Source organism: Macaca fascicularis, chromosome 14 (genome assembly GCF_037993035.2).
Source record: "Macaca fascicularis isolate 582-1 chromosome 14, T2T-MFA8v1.1".
NCBI lineage: Eukaryota > Metazoa > Chordata > Mammalia > Primates > Cercopithecidae > Macaca > Macaca fascicularis.
In genome coordinates this window covers 117,595,388-117,612,500 of record NC_088388.1, presented here as the reverse complement: position 1 = coordinate 117,612,500, position 17,113 = coordinate 117,595,388, and the positions used below count along the sequence as shown (strand labels likewise).

General features: G+C 45.7%; 1 protein-coding gene across 3 annotated transcripts in view; it reads left to right on the top strand.

Moving 5' to 3' along the window:
* DDX6 (DEAD-box helicase 6) overlaps positions 1-2,332 on the top strand; it is a 47,191-nt gene extending 44,859 nt beyond the window's left edge. For all 3 annotated transcript variants that reach the window (XM_045370951.2, XM_005579852.4, XM_074015406.1), the window contains exon 14: positions 1-2,332. This exon is cut by the window's left edge and continues 2,042 nt beyond it. The gene's annotated coding sequence lies outside the window, so the exon portion shown is untranslated.
* The last annotated feature ends 14,781 nt before the right edge of the window (positions 2,333-17,113 follow it).

The window sequence follows — 17,113 nt, the reverse complement described above, 5'->3', positions numbered from 1 at the left end:
TCTTGGACAAAGAAATCAATTACTTGAAGTTGCTTTTTTGACTCTGCCTACTTGTGAGCAAACGATTTGTGACTCACCCACAATTCCTTGGAGATCAAAATCCTACAGATGCCTCCTGATGGGACATAGCCCTAACTCCGTAACAACTGTAGCAAGAGCTGCACGGTACAAACACTTAAAAAAGAGTAAGCTCATCTATTTGGAACCCAAGCCTCATATATTCTGTCCAGTTAATGTTGGTTACTAAATAGAAAACCTAATTAAGGAAGTAACTTTTTTTCCAGGGAGGGGTGGGAGAGGGAATTTAAAAGGTGTCAACTTTTGACCAAAAAAATTTTGCCCTTGTACCGATGCAGCTCTCTTTCTCCCCCACCTCTTGCGAGATAAGAGGGATCATTCATATAGAAGAAAAGAGTATAAATGCAATTCTGTATCTCGCTAGAGAATATGTGGGTGACTAAACAAAAAGTGCAGTCTCCTTTGCCACCTTGAGACTGCCTGGTGCCACATGCCTGTGGGTCCCTCTTAAAGCACAGACTTAAAATTGAAAGTATTACTGAAGTATAGCCTCTAATGAGGAGTGGCACTTAAACTATCTGGGACACCACTACTGGACAAGGTCTTGTAGAGGCAGCTGTCCAGTTTTGGTGCTTGACTCTTGAATAGGAATTGTTCAATGGAAAGATGCTCTAAGGACTAGGTCAAAGCCTGGTCTTTTTTTTTTTTATTTTATTATTTTTGTTTGTTTTCTTTTTTGGGCCCTCATAATAAGGAGCATTGTTACTGTTGGAAGTTGTTTTCACATTCTTTCCAATGTTGGATATGTATTTTTTTTAAAGTAACAATATTTTCCAGTAGCTCATTTGGATGAGAACTACCCCCTATTTTTAATGTTAAAACTACATCCAACTCATGGTTTAGCCTTTGGTTGTATAGTTGTGTAATGGGCTATGGACTGTTACACACCTTGCCACCTCTAGGCCTATGTTTTTTCTTTCCCCATATATTCTCGATGGGGATAAATACTGTTTTGCCTTTCCCATAGGAATGGAATACATTTATTGTAAAATGATCTTTCACAGAAGTAAGGGAGAGGGAAACCTAAATATACCTCTAAATTGTTTCAAGTTGGTCCCAGCAGCATAAAATGGGTTGGCCCCAAAGGGTTGGAGGGTGGGCTTGGTTATCAGTATTTGTTTTCAGAATGAGATGGGAGCATCTTTCCTTTGCCACGTGCTTTGTGCTTGATACCATCATGCTTGGTTCAAACGACAACTCAGCACAAAGCCTTGAGTGTAAATTGTTGGAATCAAAACATCTCATTCTGATGACGTTTAATTTTTTAGTTTTTTAATTTTTTTTTAATGGGGTGGGAGGGAGGGTACTTTGCCCCAAAAGGGAGGGTGTCTGCACTAAGGATTTAGAAACACTTTGGAAGCTCATAACCTCATCAGAAACTGCCTTTAGCCACACTCCTGACCTTCTAGATGAGTAACAAAAAATGAAATAAGTTCTTGGGAATTAAGCCATGTTATTTTGATTTGCTATTTTTTCAGCGTTCTTGGTATCTTTAAATTTGTTATTGTGGAATCATTTTCTTGCCAAATACCTTTATCAAAATTATTGGCTTCATGAGAGCTGAAGTAAGTCAGCTTTTTGGTGAACTTGAGTGGACTTCTGTGAGATTGTAGTTGTACATTATATCTCTAAAGATAGTTTTTTAAAACTCCCAAAGAAAATCTACTCTCCTTTCTGATCTAAAAACTCATCTTTGGAGTAAAGAGTTAAGTGTCCAAAGGTTGTCACAGTTCATGAGGTCAGAGGGAGCTAGCCTGGCACCTGGACTCTGCCCCTCCACAGCTGACAGATTCCAACAGAAGTGTATTTAAATTCTCCAGTAGACAATGCTGGGCAAGGGAGGGGGTAGGGCTGGGTTATTAAGATACAGGCTGCTGTGTTTTAACCATTGGTTGTGGGGAAAGGGGTGCCTGGAGAAAACAAAGTCACTGTTCCCTTTTTTGAAACAAAGGAAAAAAATTACTTTTTGTTCAGTAAAAATGGTAGAGAATTCCGATGTCCCTAGCCACAAGGGACCAGTTCCACTGAGAAGTGAACAGTGGGAACTCAAAATTTCTGAAACATCGGGGGAAGGGAAAATTGGCTTTCTCTTAATTGGCAGATGTTCCAGTGGGGCTCTGTTTTTGTTGGGATGTGTTATGTTGTATGTACACATATATGGACCAGAGTCTGCTGAGTTTATAAGGTTCAAAAAATATGGTAAAATCTTGGTTTTTGTTAATTTATCTCAATAAAAACCCACTGGAACTCCAAATGTGTGTATGGTATGTCCTTAGCAACTGTGCGCATAGGAATCTGAGCATTTTGCTGACGTAATTCATACTATGAAGCAGTCAGACATTTCCCAACACATCATTGCTGTGAAGCCCAGGTTAATTCAGAGCCCCTTCATCTGTTTTAGCTACTGTTCCACCATGCTGTCAGATTTCACAGCCTAAATGGAGAAGCAAGATAATCAGTTGGGAAGAGGGGAGATGTGGTCCTTAATATGTCCAAATATATCAGTAATTATCACCTCCTACAATTGTTCTCAGATGTAAAACTGAACATACCCCCAAAACTGAACATACCCCAATACTACATCTAAGTATGAACGGAATTCTTCACGCTGGGAACTACAAACCACTGATGAAATAAAAGATCTAACTTGGGAAAAGCAGACACTTGAAGCTGCGCACACCACTCACCAGCTCTCTACCCAAAGAAATGCTTAAGTATAACTGAGAAAATAGTCAGTCCCCTGTATCTGGGTTTTCACATCTGTGCATTCAGTCAACTGCAGACCAAAAGTGTTAGGCTTAACATGGTTGGGTCTGTACTGGGTATGTACAGATTTTTCTTGTTCCCTAAACTACAGTGTAACAACTATCTACATAGCACTTACTGTACTAGATACGAGTAATCGAGATGACAGCGTATACAAGATGATGTCCAGAGATTATATGCAAACCCTACATCACTTTAGGGATTTGAGCATCTGAGGGTTTGCGTATTTGCAAGGGAGGGTGGAATCCTGGAACCAACCCCCATGGATACCAAGGGACAAACAACTATGTGCAATACATATATGCTGAAGCTACAAAATAAACTGACAGAAAAAATAAGACCTAGGTAAATGGAGATGCCATGGTTCATGGACTGGAAGAATAAATCTGAGTTTCACCAATTTGGTCTAGAGGGTCAATGCATTTCCAGTCAATCCCAATAGGCTTTTTTGTAAATACCCACAAGCTGCTTCTATAAAATACATGTGGAAAGCTGGGTGTGGTGGCGTTCACCTATAGTCCCAGCTACTCAGGAGGATAAGATAGGAGGATCACTGGAGCCCAGGGGTTCCAGGCCAGCCCGGGCAACATAGTGAGACCTCTCTAGTAAAATTTATGTGGGAAGACAAATTATGCCATAACAATTTTGTAATAGGAAGAAATTGGAGGAGTCGCTACCTGGTTTGGACTCAATTATAGATGCAGTAACATTGTTGGCAAAAGGATAGACATGTGCGAACAGAATAGCCCAAAAATATACCTACACAAATCTAATTGATTTTTGACAGTGCAAGGCCATTCAATGAAGAAAAGATAGTCTTCAATAAGTGATACTGAATATGTTGCAAAAACAAAAATCTTTCATCCATTCCTTGTGCCTTCTATAAAAATTAACTCAAAATGGATCATACTGCCAGGCACGGTGGCTCACGCCTGTAATCCCAATACTTTGGGAGGCCAAGGCGAGCAGATCACTTGAGGCCAGGAGTTCAAGACCAACCTGCCGAACATTGCAAAACCCACCTCTACTGAAAATATAAAAATTAGCTGGGTGTGGTGGTGCGCGCCTGTAGTCCCAGGTACTTAGGAGGCTGAGGCACAAGAATCGCTTGAACCCGGGAGAGGGCGGTTGCAGCGAGCCAAGATTGCGCCACTACACTCCAGCCTGAGTGACAGAGCAAGACCCTGTATCAAGAAAAAGAAATGGATCGTAGACCTAAAAGTAGAACATGAAACCAAAATTTCTAGAAGGAGAAGAATCTGTGACCTGGTTGGGTTTGGCAGAAAGCTGAACATGCTGTTATGGAGAAGATTGATGAGCAGTTGTTAAAACCTTCTTACCAATTACGTGAGCTGTGGAGGATATAGAAAAAGTAGTAACTTAGAATAATAGAAATTAGAATTTAATTCAAGTAAATTCAGAAGTTAAGGAGAAAGCTGGGCCCAGTGGCACACACCTGTAGTCCCAGCTACTCGGGACGTTAAGTCTGGGGGATCACTTGAGTCCCTGGAGTTCAAATCCAGTTTGGGCAACGTAGTGAGACCCTGTATGTGTCTGTCTCTCTCTCTCTCTCCTCTCTGTCTCTCCTCTCTCTCTCTCTCAAAAAAAAAAAAAAAAAAAAATTGTTAAGGAGACTTCAAAGATTTACAGATTGTACATTAGAAAAGTACATTGGCCAGTTGCAGTGGCTCACACCTGTAATCCCAACATTTTGGGAGGCCAAGGTGGGGGTATTACTTGAGGTCAGGGATTTGAGACCAGCCTGGCCAACATGGTGACACCCTGTCTCTACAAAAATGCAAAAATTGGCCGGATGCAGTGGCTCACACCTATAATCCCAGCACTTTGGGCTCACACCTATAATCCCAGCACTTTGGAAGTCCAAGGCAGGCAGATCACGAGGTCAGGAGTTCGAGATGAGCCTGGCCAACATAGTGAAACCCCATCTCTACTAAAAATACAAAAATTAGCCGGGCATGGTGGCACATGCCTGTAGTCCCAGCTGCTCAGGAGGCTGAGGAAGGAGAATCACTTGAACCCAGGAGGCGGAGGTTGTGGTGAGCCGAGATGGCGCCACTGCACTCCAGCCTGGGCAACAGGATGAGACTGTCTCAAAAAAAAATAATAATAATAAGCCGGGCATGGTGGTGGGCACCTGTAATCCCAGCTACTCGGGAGACTGAGGCAGAGAATTGCTTGAACCCGGGAGGCGGAGGTTACAGTGAGCCAAGATCACACCACTGCACTCCAGCCTAGGTGACAGAGCGAGACTCCATCTCAAAAAAAAAAAAAAGAAAAAAGAAAAAAGAAAAAATTAGCCAGGTGTGGTGGCGTGCACCTGTAATTTCAGCTGTTCAGGAGGCTGAGGCAGGAGAATCATTTGAACCCAGGAGGCGGAGGTTGTATTGAGCCAAGATTGTGCCACTGCACTCCAGCCTGGGCAGAGTGAGACGCTGTCTCAAGAAAAAAAATCAGGTAACCTGTCTCCATATTCAGTTCTTTCAATGCACTACCCCGTCTATAAAAGAATGTGGGGGGACATGTCTTCAATCAGAGGAGCAAAGAGAACGGATATGAAAATCACTTAACAGGCCGGGCGCGGTGGCTCAAGCCTGTAATCCCAGCACTTTGGGAGGCCGAGATGGGCGGATCACGAGGTCAGGAGATCGAGACCATCCTGGCTAACACGGTGAAACCCCGTCTCTACTAAGAAATACAAAAAATAGCCGGGCGAGGTGGCAGCGCCTGTAGTCCCAGCTACTCGGGAGGCTGAGGCCGGAGAATGGGGCCGGGAGGCGGAGCTTGCAGTGAGCTGAGATCCGGCCACTGCACTCCAGCCTGGGCAACAGAGCGAGACTCCGTCTCAAAAAAAAAAAAAAAAAAAAGAAAATCACTTAACAGTACTGTACAGTCTGGTCTAAGGTCAGACTTCTTTGTAGACTCTGTGGGAAAGTATTGATTCTTAGATCCCCGGTTGCCTTTCCATTATCTCATTAATCTAATTATGGAATAGAGAGTGTAGCAGGTGCCTACATCTTCAGGTCTGTTCTCCACAGATTGGCCTGCATGAACCACACTAACATTCCCTCTGGTCCCTGGCTTCCCTTTGGGTTTGCTCACCAGGGATCCCCCCCAGGAAATCAGTGAGAGGGAAGACAGTAAGGTCCTCTGATTCCCTAGTTAGAGTTTGTCTGCCTCTAATTCCCTCCCTGCAAGATTGTTTCTAGCTGCTTTGTCCCTCCACCTGAGGTCTCTTACTGAATCTGAATCTACGTGGCTCTGTCCTCATTTTCTGGTAACTGTTTCCTCCCTTTGTTAAGTTATGCTACATAAGTCCTCTTTAAATTATGCTATTACAAGTGTACCATCTGTTCCTTTTTGGGATCCAGACTGATAGAGTAATTGGTACCAGAAGTGGCCCTGGGAAACAGACTCTTAAAATTAGATTCTGGGATTGGGTTGGTCATACTTGAAGAGCTCAATCACCACCTTAAGGGAGGTGGTGGAGGAGAGGCTGGGAGTGGGACGTGAGTGATCCATGGCATGCCATGATGTCACAATTCAAATTTTTACTGGTAGTACCATGGGATGAAGTGAGGTAAAGGGCAAGGCATGGGCCGGGCGCGGTGGCTCAAGCCTGTAATCCCAGCACTTTGGGAGGCCGAAACGGGCGGATCACGAGGTCAGGAGATCGAGGCCATCCTGGCTAACACGGTGAAACCCCGTCTCTACTAAAAAATACAAAAAACTAGCCGGGCGAGGTAGCGGGCGCCTGTAGTCCCAGCTACTCGGGAGGCTGAGGCAGGAGAATGGCATAAGCCTGGGAGGCGGAGCTTGCAGTGAGCTGAGATCCAGCCACTGCACTCCAGCCTGGGCGACAGAGCGAGACTCCATCTCAAAAAAAAAAAAAAAAAAAAAAAAGGGCAAGGCATGAGGAAAGGAACCTGTGACAATTATAGCAACAATAGGCCCTCGAGTGCATACAGAAGAATAAGAGAAATAAAAATTAGGGACATGCCAGCTGGGTGTGGTGGCTCACGCCTGTAATCCCAACATTTTGGGAGGCCGAGGCAGGTGGATCACCTGAGGTCAGGAGTTCAAGAGCAACCTGGCCAACATGGTGAAACCCCTGTCTCTACTAAAAAGACAAAAATTAGCTGGGTGTGGTGATGGGTGCCTGTAATCCCAGCTACTCTGGAGGCTGAGGCAGGAGAATTGCCTGAACCCAGGAGATGGAGGTTACAGTAAGCCAAAATCGCACCATTGCACTCTAGCCTGGGCAACAAGAGCAAGACTCTGTCATAAAAAAATAATAAATTTTTTTAAAAAAGAACATGCAATTAACATTCAAAGAGAAAGAGAAGGCCTCCTTGGAAATTTTGGTGAAAGGCCCTTATCTGTAGATATTTTTGGTGTTAGCTAATTGATTCCAGTGTCCCTAGAACTGAAATAGATGGCAGCCTTTGAAAGTTTTACTTGATTTGTATAAACAGAAAAGCTCTAGATCTGGTGAACAGAATTCTGACTTGAGCTAGTCTGTTGAACTCCCCTCAATAAGGCTTGAGCCAGTTCCTTGACACAGAGCTCCTTGAATAAAAGGGAATCTGAATCTGGGTCCCCCTTTTAGCCTTTCTTTTTTTAGACGGAGTCTTGCTCTGTCGCCAGGCTGGAGTGCAATGGTGCCATCTGGGCTCACTGCAATCTCCGCCTCCTGGGTTCAAGGGATTCTCCTGCCTCAGCCTCCCAAGTAGCTGGGACCACAGGCGCGTGCCACCACGCCTGGCTCATTTTTTGTATTTTCAGTAGAGACGGGGTTTCACCACTTTGGCCAGGATGGTCTCGAACTCCAGACCTCGTGATCCACCCTCCTCGGCCTCTCAAAGTGCTGGGATTACAGGCATGAGCCACCGCGCCCGGCCTTCTAGCCTTTCTCAAAAGGGCTTGTGACTATTTACCAGGGTGACAAGGGAAGAGGAAATAAATAGACGTTTGAGGACTACTGTAGACCCAAAATAATATGACTCAGAGTAAAGACTATGCTGGTCAAGTGATCCATGGAGTTTTGGCTTGGGTCCATCTCACGGTTGGCCTAGTGGGTCCCTGAACCCAGGTCCACACAGCATTGTGGGAATTGACAGCCTCAGCAACTAACAGAATCCCCAATTATTTCCCTGACCCATGAAATAAGGAATACTATGATAGAAAAGGTTAAATGGAAGACAGCAGAACTGCCTCTATCAAAATAGTAAACCAAAAACAATACCACGTTCCTGAAAAGACTGAAGCGCTTAGTACCATCAACAAAGACTTAGAAAGTGCCGGCTGGTGGTTCCTACCATTGCTCCATTCAACGCACATATTTTGTTTGTTCAGAAGATAAAGGGATCATCGAGAATGACAGTGGATTATTGTAAACTTAATCATGTGGTGACTTCAATGCAATCTGCTGTCCCAGATACTGTGTTTTGTTTGTCTTTTTACTGAAGCAAATCAACACCCCCTGCCACCTGGTATGTAGCTATCGATATAGTGAACATGCTTTTTTTTTTTTTTTTCCGGACCTGATAGTAAACACTGCCAAAAGCCATTGTCCTTCAGCTAGCAGGACCAGCAATACAACTTCGTTGTCCTATGTCGGGGCTCTATTATCCCTCTACGTAGTGTGCAGAGACCTTCATCACCTCTAAATTCTATGGGGTATCATGCTGATCCACAATATCATGGACGTGGTGAGCAGGACGTAGCATCTACCCTGGATACTTTAGTGAAACTCAAGCCTGCCAGAGGATAGAAAATAAATCTAACAAAAAATCATGGACCTGCCTCCTCAGTGAAATCTCTGGCGATCCAATGGGCTGGGTCATGTTGCAATAATTCCTTTCTAGGTAAAGGACAAATTGCTGAATTGGCCCCTCCTGCCACTCAGAAAGAGGCACAATGCTTAGTAGGCCCCTTTGGATTCTGGAGGCAATATGTACTTTATTTGGCTGTGGTACTTCAACCTATCTATTGAGAAATCTGAATTGCTGCCATTTTTAAGGGTGGCCCAGAACAAGAGAAGGCTCTGAAACAGGTCCAGGCTGCATTACAGGGGGCTCTGCCACTTGTGTCTTATGGTCTGGCCGAAGTGTCTATGGAGATAGAAATGCTTATATGGAGCCTTTGAAAGGCTTTTTTAGATGCATGGTAGCACAGACCTTTAGGAATTTAAAGAAAAGCTATGCCACCTTCTTTTTTTTTTTTTTTTTTTTTTTTTTTTGAGACGGAGTCTCGCTCTGTTGCCCAGGCTGGAGTGCAGTGGCCGGATGGATCTCAGCTCACTGCAAGCTCCGCCTCCCGGGTTCACGCCATTCTCCCGCCTCAGCCTCCCAAGTAGCTGAGACTACAGGCGCCCGCCACCTCGCCCGGCTAGTTTTTTGTATTTTTTTTGTAGAGACGAGGTTTCACCGTGTTAGCCAGGATGGTCTCGATCTCCCGACCTCGTGATCCGCCCGTCTCGGCCTCCCAAAGTGCTGGGATTACAGGCTTGAGCCACCGCGCCCGGCCAAGAAAAGCTATGCCGGCCGGGCGCGGTGGCTCAAGCCTATAATCCCAGCACTTTGGGAGGCCGAGACGGGCGGATCACAAGGTCGGGAGATCGAGACCATCCTGGCTAACACGGTGAAACCCCGTCTCTACTAAAAATACAAAAAACTAGCCGGGCGTGGTGGCGGGCGCCTGTAGTCTCAGCTACTTGGGAGGCTGAGGCGGGAGAATGGCGTGAACCCGGGAGGCGGAGCTTGCAGTGAGCCAAGATCACGCCACTGCACTCCAGCCTGGGAGACACAGCGAGACTCCGTCTCAAAAAAAAAAAAAAAAAAAAAAAAAAAAAAAAAAAGAAAAGCTATGCCACCTTCTACAGGTAACATTCTCCTTTTTTTCCCCCCTTTTAAATATATAATTATTCTTTAACAGTGATGGGGGCTTGCTATGTTGCTCAGGTTGGTCTTGAACTCCTGGGCTCAAGCGATCCTCCCGTCTCAGCCTCCCAAAGTGCTGGGATTACAGGCATGGGCCACTGCACCCAGCCTTTTGAGAAGCAACTTCTGGTTGGCTATCAGGCCTTATTAGAGCCTGGACTCTTGACTGAGAGTTACCAAGTTACCATATAACTGGAGCTGCCCATCATGAACTGGATGTTGCTTGGCCCATCAGGTTATAGGGCAACTTTGGGTTCTGCTGATCCAGAGGTCTGAGCTCCTAAAGGAGGAATACCTTTGTCAGGGAACTCAACAGTGGTTCCATTACACTGAAAATTGAGACAGCCATGTGCCTATTTTGGGCTTTTGATGCTAATGAACCAACAAGCAAAGCACTGTTATGATGATTGATGCTGATTTGGAAGGTGAAATTGTGTCATGACCACATAAAGAAAATAAGGAAGAATATATCTGGAATGCAGTAGATCCCTCAGGGCTACCATAAATGTGATAAATGTTGATGGAAAATGACAACAACTAGGTAGGCTGTACTACTAACAGATCCTTCAGGAATGAAGTTTCGGATCTTATCACCAGGCAAGGAATCAGGACTAGCCAAGATATTTGCAGAAAGCAAAGGAAATGCAGAATGGGTGGTGGAAGAAGGCAGTTATAAATACCATTTATGGCCACATGACCACTTGCAGAAATGAGGATTATTATACTTATGAGTATTTCTTCCTTATTTTATTATAAATCTTGTAAGTGTATATGAACCAATTCTTTCCTTTACCTCCCCTCCAATTCTCCTACTATCTAAGATAAGATGTATTAGCAAAGTTTAACTGCGGCCAGGCACAGTGGCTCACACCTGAAATCCCAGCATTTTGGGAGGCCAAGGCGGGTGCATCACTTGAGGTCAGGAGTTCGAGACCAGCCTGGCCAACATGACAAAACCCCATCTCTACTAAAAATACAAAAATTAGGCAGGTGTAGTGGCGTGCACCTGCAGTCCCAGCTATTTGGGAGGCTGAGGCAAGAGAATTGCTTGAACCTGGAAGGTGGAGGTTGCAGTGAGCCAAGATTGCACCACTGCACTCCAGCCTGGGTGACAGAGTAAGACTCTGTCTCAAAAAAGAAAAAAAAAAGAAAAAGAAAAAGGATTATCTTAAGCTGGAGGCAAATGGGAATGAAAAGGGGCAGGAAAAAAAAAAGCCTTCCCCTGGAGCTTCCCTCTTCAACTTAAAGCAGAAACTTCTGGGAAATTCCCTCACCCATGGAAGTTTCATAATCATGAAGAAGAGGGAAAGTCAGTTGAGTTGGACCTGTATAAATAATCCTTATCTTCCATTAGTTTCCCCCATACATTTATCTTCCCATAGTTTTCTGCCCGTTCAAGCCTAAAGCCCTTTTTCTTTGTCTTAACTCTTATCTATAAATGTATTGTTCTTTGCTAAGATGTGATACAAGTCCAAGTTCTAACCATCCCTTTGGGTTGTTCACCACTGAGTTTTCTGCCTTGCGACGTGCGCTGCATGCATTGACAAACTGTTTTTCTCTTGTTAATCTGTTTTTGTCAGTCTAATTTGCTACGCCCTAGCCAATGAACCTAAGACAGGTAAAGGAAAAAGAAGATTTTGTCTCCCCTACGAAGTGAAGCAGCAGGCACCACAATCTGAAGCTCATCATCGTTAGTGGTGATGAGCGACAGATGTAGATGTGGCAGAAGGTTCTGGTTTCTCCTTGCTCTTTTCCCTGCTCCATGTCCTCATACTTGCTTTGTGTCCAGCTCTTGCCCCTTTTTGCAACACCAGACCTACTGCCAGACATTTGGCTGTGAATTCACAGAGACTGTAGATATAAAGAGACAAGCTCTCATGGTCTTCTGCCCCAGTACCCTGTGTGATCCCAACACAGCAGCTGGATGTGTCCCACTTGCAGATTTCCCTGAAAGCATTAACTTGTGCACCCAAGCCACTGTTTCACGAGAGCCAGTTCGTGATTTTCCCTTGGCTTCCTAGCATCCTCATTGGGCCATGACTTCTCCAGGCTGTCTTCCATTAGTTATTTCATCTTGGCAGGAAGTGGAAGGCAGAAGTCTTTCTCTCCACTCCCCCCCACAACTGGATAATCTTTTTTTTTTTTTTTTTTTTTGAGAGACGGAGTCTTTCTCTGTCACCCAGGCTTGAGTGCAGTGGTGCAATCTTGGCTCACTGCAACTTCTACCTCCTGGGTTCAAGGGATTCTCCTGCCTCAGCTTCCCAAGTAGCCAGGACTACAGGCGTGTGCCACAATGCCCAGCTAATCTTTGTATTTTTTTAGTAGAGATGGGGTTTCACTATGTGTTGGCCAGGCTTGTCTCGAACTCCTGATTGTAGGTGATCCACCTGCCTCAGCCTCCTAAAGTGCTGGGACTAACTACAGACGTGAGCTACCTTGCCCAGCCTTTACAGGTATTTTGTTTTGTTTTGTTTTGTTTGAGACAGGGTTCTCGCTCTGTCACTCAGGCCAGAGTACAGTGGTAAGATCTCAACCCACTGCAACCTCCACCTCCCAGGTTCAAATGATTATCTTGCCTCAGCCTCCCAAGTAGCTGGGACTACAGGTGCGCACCACCACGCCCGGCTAATTTCTCTGTATTTTTAGTAGAGATGAGGTTTCACCATGTTGGCCAGGCTGGTCTAGAACTCCTGACCTCAGGTGATCTGCCCACCTCAGCCTCCCAAAGTGCTGGGATTACAGGCATGAGCCACTGCAACCCGCCTCAACTCAATGCTTTTTTTTTTTTTTTTTTTTTGAGATGGAGTCTCACTCTGTCACCAGGCGGGAGTGCAGTGGTTCTACCTTGGCTCACTGCAACCTCCACCTCCCAGGTTCAAGCAATTCTCCTGCCTCAGCCTCCCGAGTAGCTGGGATTACAGGTGTGCACCACCAGGCGGGAGTGCAGTGGTTCTACCTTGGCTCACTGCAACCTCCACCTCCCAGGTTCAAGCAATTCTCCTGCCTCAGCCTCCCAAGTAGCTGGGATTACAGGTGTGCACCACCACGCCCAGCTAATTTTTGCATTTTTAGTAGAGATGGTTTCACCATGTTGCCCAGGATGGTCTCGATCCTCACCGCACCCAGCCTAACTGAATGCTTTTAAGAGCACACATGTCACCTCTTCAACACTCTGCTGCTTAGAAATTTCTTCCACCAGATACCCTAAATCATCTCTCTCAAGTTCAAAGTTCCACAGATGTCTAGGGCAGGGACAGAATGCCATCAGTCTCTTTGCTAAAGGAAAGTAAGAGTCACCTTTATTCTACTTCCCAACAAGTTCCTCATCTCCATCTGAGACCATCTCAGCCTGGACTTCATTGTCCACATCACTATTAGCATTTTGGTCAAAGCCATTCAACAAGTCTCTAGGAAGTTCCAAACTTTCCCACATCTTCCTGCCTTCTTCTGACCCCTCCAAACTGTTCCAACCTCTGCCTGATACCCAGTTCCAAAGTTGCTTCCATATTTTTGGGTATCTTTATAGCAGCACCCACTTCCAGTACCAATTTATTGTATTAGTCTGTTCTCATGCTGCTTTGAAGAATTACCTGAGACTGGGTAATTTATAAAGAAAAGAGGTTTAATTGACTTACAGTTCCACATGGCTGGGGAGGCCTCAGGAAACCTACAATCATGGCAGAAGGCACCTCTTCACAGGGCAGCAGGAGAGAGAATAAGTGCCAAGTGAACGGGAAAGCCCCTTATAAAACTATCAGACCTCTTGAGAACTCACTCACTATTACGAGAACAGCATGAGGGAAACCAGCCCATGATTCAATTATCTCCACCTGGTCTCGCCCCTGACACGTGGGGATTATTACAATTCAAGCTGAGATTTGGATGGGAACACACAGCCAAACCATATCACCAATCAAGCAAGAAGAGCGCTAAGTGAAATATTCAATGTGTTCAGAGAGAAAAAGCACCAAACTAGAATTCTGTACCTTGTGCAATTACCCTTCAAAAGTAGACTTTTTCAAAGAGAACTTGAGGGAATTTATTGCCAATAGACCTGCCTTGAAAGAAGTGTTTTAAAAAGTTCTTTAGAGAGAAGGAAAATAATATAGGTCAAAAATTTGTATCTACATAAAGAAATGGGCTGGGCGTGCTGGTTCACGCTTGTAATCCCAGCACTTTGGGAGGCCGAGGTGGGCAGATCACTAGGTCAGAAGTTCAAGACCAGCCTGAGCAACATGGTAAAACCCCGTCTCTACTAAAAATACAAAAATTAGCTGGGTGTGGTGGTGTGCGCCTGCAATCCCAGCTACTCGGGAGGCTGAGGCAGGAGAATCGCTCAAAACCAGGAGGCAGAGTCTGCAGTGGGCCAAGACTGTGCCACTGTACTCCAGCCTAGGTGACAGAGCGAGACTCAGTCTCAAAAAAAAAAAAAAAAAAAAAAGGAAGAGTATTGAAGAAGGAATAAGTGAAGGTAAATTTTATTTTATTTTTTAATTAATTAATTAATTTTTTTAGATGGAGTCACTCTGTCACCCAGGCTGGAGTGCAATGGTGCGATCTCGGCTCACTGCAACCTCCGCCTCCCGGGTTCAAGCGATTCTCCTGCCTCAGCCTCCTGAGTAGCTACCATTACAGGCATGCACCACCACACCTGGCTAATTTTGTATTTTCAGGTGATGTTATGCACACTAGAATTTGAGAACCAGTGGCCTACAATTGACACAGTCGAAATGCCAGATCCGGCTGGGCACAGTGGCTCACGCCTGTGATCCCATTACTTTGGGAGGCCGAATCGGACAGATCTCCTGAGGCCAGGAGTTTGAGACCAGCCTGAGCAACATGGCGAAACCCCATCTCTACTAAAAATACAAAAATCAGGCCTGACACGGTGGCTCACGCCTGTAATCCCAACACTTTGGGAGGCAGAGGCGGGCGGATCATGAGGTCAGGAGATCGAGACCATCCTGGCTAACATAGGGAAACCCTGTCTCCACTAAAAATACAAAAAATTAGCTGAGCCTGGTGGCAGGCACCTGTAATCCCAGCTACTCAGGAGGCTGAGGCCGGAGAATCGCTTGAACCCAGGAGGTAGAGGTTGGAGTAAGGCAAGATTGAACCAGTGCACTCCAGCATGGGTGAAAGAGTAAGACTCCATCTTAAAATAATAATAATAAAATAACATAAAATAAAAAGAGATCAGCCTCGGGTGCTTCAGTCAAAACATTAAATTCTGGCCAGGCGCGGTGGCTCACACCTGTAATCCCAGCACTTTGGGAGGCTGAGGCAGGTGGATCACCTGAGGTCAGGAGTTCAAGACCAGCTGGCCAACACAGTGAAACCCTGTCTCTACTAAAAATACAAAAGTTAGCCAGGTGTGGTGGTGGGCGCCTGTAATCCCAGCTACTCGTGAGGCTGAGGCAGGAGAATAGCTTAAACCCAGGAGGCAGAGGTTGCAGTGAGCCCTGATAACACCATTGCACTCCAGCCTGGACGACAAGAGTGAAACTTTGTCTCAACAACAACAACAACAAAAACAAGCAAAAAACAAAACATTAAATTCTGAATCGCAGGCGACTGCACTCATGTTATTGAATTTGGCCCCATCAAGTCTTATATTCCATCACCTTTCATCTAACACACTGAGAATTCACTCCCACATGTTTCACTCCCAGATTAGCAAAACCTTCTACCTCTTTGGTGTATAAACCATACAAAAAAGAAAGAAAGAAAAAAAAAAAAGGGGGCCGGGCGCGGTGGCTCAAGCCTGTAATCCCAGGACTTTGGGAGGCCGAGGCGGGCGGATCACAAGGTCAGGAGATCGAGACCACAGTGAAACCCCGTCTCTACTAAAAATACAAAAAATTAGCCAGGCGCGGTGGCGGGCGCCTGTAGTCCCAGCTACTCAGGAGGCTGAGGCAGGAGAATGGCGTGAACCCAGGAGGCGGAGCTTGCAGTGAGCCGAGATCGCGCCACTGCACTCCAGCCTGGGCAACAGCGTGAGACTCCGTCTCAAAAAAAAAAAAAAAAAGAAAAAAAAAGAAAAAAAAAAAGGGTCAGGCGTGGTGGCTCACGCCTGTAATCCCAGCACGTTGGGAGGCCAAGGTGGGTGGATCACTAGGTCAGGAGTTCGAGACCAGCCAGGCCAACATGCTGAAAACCCGTCTCTACTAAAAATACAAAAATTAGCCAGGCGTGGTGGTGTGTGCCTGGGCTACTCAGGAGGCTGAGGGAAGAGAATTGCTTGAACCCAGGAGGCGGAGGTTGCATTGAGTAGAGATCGCGTCACTGCACTCCAGCCTAGGCGACAGAGCAAGACTTCATCTCAAAATAAAAGGCCAGGCATGGTGGCTCACGCCTGTAATCCCAGCACTTTGGGAGGGCGAGGTGGGTGGATCATGAGGTCAAGAGATCGAGACCATACTGCCCAACATGGTGAAACCGTGTCTCTACTGAAAACACAAAAACTTAGCCAGGCGTGGTGGCAGGCACCTGTAGTCCCAGCTACTCGGGAGGCTGAGGCAAGAGAATCACTTGAAACCTGGGAGGTGGAGGGAGGTTTTGGTGAGCCGCGATTTTTTATTCAAAAAAAAAAAAAAAAGAATTAACTGGGCATGGTGGTGCATGCCTGTAGTCCTAGCTACTCAGGAGGCTGAGGTGAGACGATTGCTTAAGCCTGGAAGTCAAGACTACAGTGAGCCATGATTGCGCCACTGCACTCCAGCCTGGGTGACAGAGCAAAAGCCTGGCTCAAAAAGAAATGCCAGATCTTCCCTGGTATAAGATTGTCAGGAAAGGATTCCTAAGGCCCCAGAAAATGGGTTTGGTGTGATGGCTTCATTATACTCTACCTGCTGTTACCGGAAAGGGGTCCCAATCCAGGCCCCAAGAGAAGGTCCTCTGATTTTGCACAAGAAAGAATTAAAGGTTTTCCGGGCGCAGTGGCTCGCACCTGCAATCCCAGCACTCTGGGAGGCCGAGGCAGGCGGATCACAAGGTCAGGAGTTCGAGACTAGCCTGGCCAATATGGTGAAACCCCGTCCCTACTAAAAATACAAAAAAATTAGCCGGGCGTGGTGGCACACGCTTGTAATCCCAGCTACTCAGGAGGCTGAGGCAGGAGAATTGCTTCAACCTGCGAGGCGGAGGTTGTGGTGAGCCAAGATCGTGGCACTGCACTCCAGCCTGGGTGACACAGCGAGACTCCATCTCAAAAAAAAAAAAAAAAGAAAAGAAAAGAATTCAAGGTGAATTCATAAAGTGAAAGCAAGTTTATTAAGAAAGTAAAGGAATAAATGAATAGCTACGCCACA